Consider the following 4226-nt stretch of genomic DNA (forward strand, 5'->3'; position numbering starts at 1 on the left):
TACTTCTTTTAAGATTCCTAGCACTCACACTACCAGTGCTTCTAATTTCAGACGGGGGCCTCAACCATCTGGGTCCGGAACCAAGCCTTCAGGGCAGGGTCAGTAAAAGCCCTGGGCCCAGAGATCAGTCAAGTCTTCCTCTAAGCCTATTCTGTGAAGGGGCGCTCCCACTAACTTGGGTGGGGGGAAGGCTGCTGCAGTTCTCGAAGGTTTGGGTGGAATCAACCCAAGATAACTGGGTTGTCTCCACCATTACGCAGGGGTACAAACTGGAATTTCGGGTGTTCCTGTATCCTCGGTTTATAAGTCAAATATACAAACAGATCCCTTAAAAAGGTCTCTCTTTCTGGCATTGGATCAGCTGAGGGCTCAAAGAGTGATAATGGAGGCTCCAGAGAACGAAAGGTTCAGGGGTTTTTACTCAACCTGTTCATAATCCCCAAACCAAGTGGGGATATGAGACCTATTCTGGATCTCAAAACTATAAAACCAGTTTCTGAACGTTTGTACTTTCTGTATGGAGTCAATTCGTTCAGTCATAGCCTCCCTGCAGAGAGGAATTTCTAGCATCCATAGACATTAAGGATGCATATTTTCACGTGCCTATATTACAGGCTCAGCAAAGGTTTATACGCTTTGCAATAGAAAGCCGTCACTTTCAGTTTGTGGCCCTGCCCTTGGGTTTAGCCACAGCTCCGAGAGTGTTCACAAAGATCCTAGATCCAGTATTGACTGTTCTAAGGTGCCGAGGGATATCTGTAATAAGATATCTGGATGATCTATTACTAATAGATTGATCCGCTTAACCTGAAATGTCCTCCAGACAGTACAGTTCCAAGAACGTTTGGGTTGGATACTAACTTAGCAAAGTCAGCATTACAACCGGTCCACCTTTTGGAATACCTGGGTCTTCTTGTGGATACCGTACAGGCAAAGATATTCTTCTCAACAAGAAGGGTCACAGACCTGAAGGATCTGGTTTGGTCCGTAGTAAGGCTGAGATATCCTTCTATAGGATGTCTGCATGATTTTACTAGGAAATTCCCTATGCTCAATTCCATGCCAGACCCTTACAGAACAACATTCTGTCTACATGGCCCGGAAGGGTTCAGTCTCTGGACTGGTCCATGTCTCTGGTACCAAGAGTACGTCAGAGTCTGAATTGGTGGTTGTTGACCAGATATCTGGAGGAGGGGAAATCCTTTCTTCCAGTGACCTGGAAAAGTGGTGGAAGCCACTGTCCAGAGGAAATGGTCTTGGGTAGAGAGATGTTTCCCCATCAACATTCCGGAAATCCGAGCAGTCTGTCGTCGGGTTTGAAATACTGGACATCCAGACTTCGGGGTCACCTTGTCAGGGTGCAATCCAACAATGCCACAGCCATGGCTTATATAATTTATCAAGAAGGCACAAAGTTAGTCAGCCAAGAAAGAGGTGGCTATCATCCCATCCTGGGCAGAGAAGTTTGTGCCATGCCTGACAGCAGTTTTTATTCTTAGGATAGAGAACTGGCAGGCAGATTTTTTTGAGTGGTCAACAGATGTTTAAAGGGGAATGGTCTTACATCCCGAGATTTTTTAATCGATCTGCCTACGCTGGGGGCTCCCAGATGTAGATCTGTTGGCATCCAGGTTCAACAACAAGTTGAAGAGATTTGTGTCCAGGACCAGGGATCCACTCGCAGTCGGAGTGGATGCTTTGGTGACTCCTTGGGAGGAGTATTCCCTGATTTATGCCTTTCCTCTGGTGCAGCTGATACCACATCTGTTGCGCAGGACCCAGCTACAGGGGAAACCAGTAATTTTGGTAGCTCCGGCATGGCCGAGGTGGGGTTGGTATGCACAAATCCAAAGGTTGGCAGTGACGAGGCCTTGGGCTCTTCCACTGCGCCCAGACCTACTCTCTTAAGGTCTGATATTCCACCCAGGTGTACAGTCTCAAAATTTGACAGTTTGGCTATTGAAGCTTTAATCTTGAAGGAGCAGGGTGTATCTAGCCCTGCAGTGCATACGCTGAAAACGCCAGGAAATGGCATGCCCGCAAATATATAATTGGGAGATTTCTAGCTTCCTTCAAGCAGAGATGGATATGAAATTAGCTTTTAAAGGGGCAAATTTCAGCCTTATCGGTTTTCTTCCAAGAACCAATCGCTTCCCATTCGTTGGTTCAGACCTTCGCCCGGGGAATGTTACGCTTGCTTCCGCCTGTAAAGCCACCATTGTGTCCTTGGGACTTAAATTTGGTGTTGGCAGTGTTACAAAAACATCCTTTTAAACCTCTGGGGCAGATTCCCCTGGTTCTTTTTGATTGCGATAACTTCGGCTAGAAGAGTATCAAAACTAGCAGCTCTTTCTTGTAAAGAGCCATTCTTGATTTTCCATAAAGATAGGGTGATTCTACATCCACACCCAGGTTTTTTGCCCATGGTGGTGTCCGCCTTTCATTTGAATCAGGACATTATACTACCTTTCCTTTTTTCCAGATTCTCACTCAGGGGAGGAAAAGTTATTATATTCTCTTGATGCAATGCGTGCACTTAAGGTTTACTTAGAGAAATCAGCTTGGATTCATAATACTGAGAGCTTGTTTGTGCTGCCAGAAGAGTCCCAGGAAGGGGTTGGCAGCAAGTCTACAATTTCTCATTGGATTCGCCAGGTAATATTACCCAGGCGTATGGTTTATACGCCTGGGTAATATTCCTGTAAAGACAAATTCTACCAGAGGAGTAGGTAGCTCTTGAGCACATCCCCATCAAGCCTCTATGGCTCAGATTTGCAAGGCGTGATCTGGGTGGTCGGTGCATACCTTCACTCGTTTCTATCGAGTGGATGTTGGCAGGATGAATCTGCATTTGGCTGCAGTGTTCAGCAGGCATCGGTGTAATCCTTTTTGTGGTCGCATAGCGGTATTTTTTGTTGTCCCCCTCCCCTCAAATGCATTGCTTTGGGACATCCCATATGTTATGAATTATGGCTCCGTGTCCCGTGATGTACGAAAAGAAAAATTGATTTTTAATACAGACTTATCTGTAAAATTTATTTCTTAAAGTACATCACGGGATGTATGGGAGGGGTTATATAGGGGGGCATCTTTTCTGATTGGTTGCCAGTGTCCTTCACTTAAAGGTGGCTATATAACCCATATGTTATGCTCAGTGTCCCGTGATTTACTTCAAGAAATAGATTTTACAGGTAAGTCTGTATAAAAAAATCAATTTTCCATAGAAATCCATAGAAAACATCTAATATTTACCTAAAATTGATTGACATTTTATTTGAGGTTCTCCAAATGCATAGCAAATAGTATAAAAATGCACCTTTACCAAAATTTGACTCCAATATCCCAAAATGGCCTAAATGACTCAGCAGCAGCAGACGCAGTAAGAATCGCAATAGCGTGTTGTTGAAAAACAGCTGTGGTGCACCCAGATTATGTTAAACATACGTTGAACTGGATTATGATGAATTATAAACTGGAGCTCGGCAAGCTGGCCTGGAAGGACCCCACCACAGGAGGCAGTTGGAGGGACCCTAACAGGAGAGGCTGCAGAGAGAGCAAGGAGAGACAGTGAGTAGATCAGCACGGTGCAGGGACAGACAAGGGGAAAGACTGCCAGCTGTTGCAGGTCTCTCTTGAAAACAGCAGTGTGCCCTGTCTTTATCATCCTTTGCCCTGGGGAGTCTCCATGTGTCAGTCAGGAGGACTGGGAAGAGAAGCAGCCAGGGGGGATGGCATTTTCTGCAGGCAGTAGAGCTATGATTGGTGTCTACAGGAAGGAAAAAGGCAGTGCAAGGATGCTATTCACTCCATTTGTGCTACTTCACCAAGGGACTGCAAGTTCCTAGCCTATAATGGGCTGTTGCTGAGCTAACAAAACTACTGTTAGTTCCCCAGGAGTGAGCCAGCAGAGGCTGCACAAAAGGGAACCAAGTTTGTGCAGGAGGAAGGAAGAAGAGGAATCTGTAAATAGGGAGGAAGTTGTCCCTGATTCTGTTTTATGGACATTTTCAAGTTGGGCATCCCCTAATTTCTATACCCCATCCAAGTTATCATCCCCTAATAAAATAACAAAAACAAGCCATAGGACTGATATCCGTGTCAGATGCAAGAAGGAAATGCTGTGTGACTGGCTGTGTAGCAGTGGGGAACCCTGACTTCAGTAACTCCTATGTTGCAGGTCCTATATTCATATTAAATACCTCTTAAAAATTCAGACAATACCAAGA

The sequence above is a fragment of the Pelophylax lessonae genome (assembly GCF_965119305.1).
Source record: "Pelophylax lessonae genome assembly, chromosome: 3".
NCBI classification, from domain to species: domain Eukaryota; kingdom Metazoa; phylum Chordata; class Amphibia; order Anura; family Ranidae; genus Pelophylax; species Pelophylax lessonae.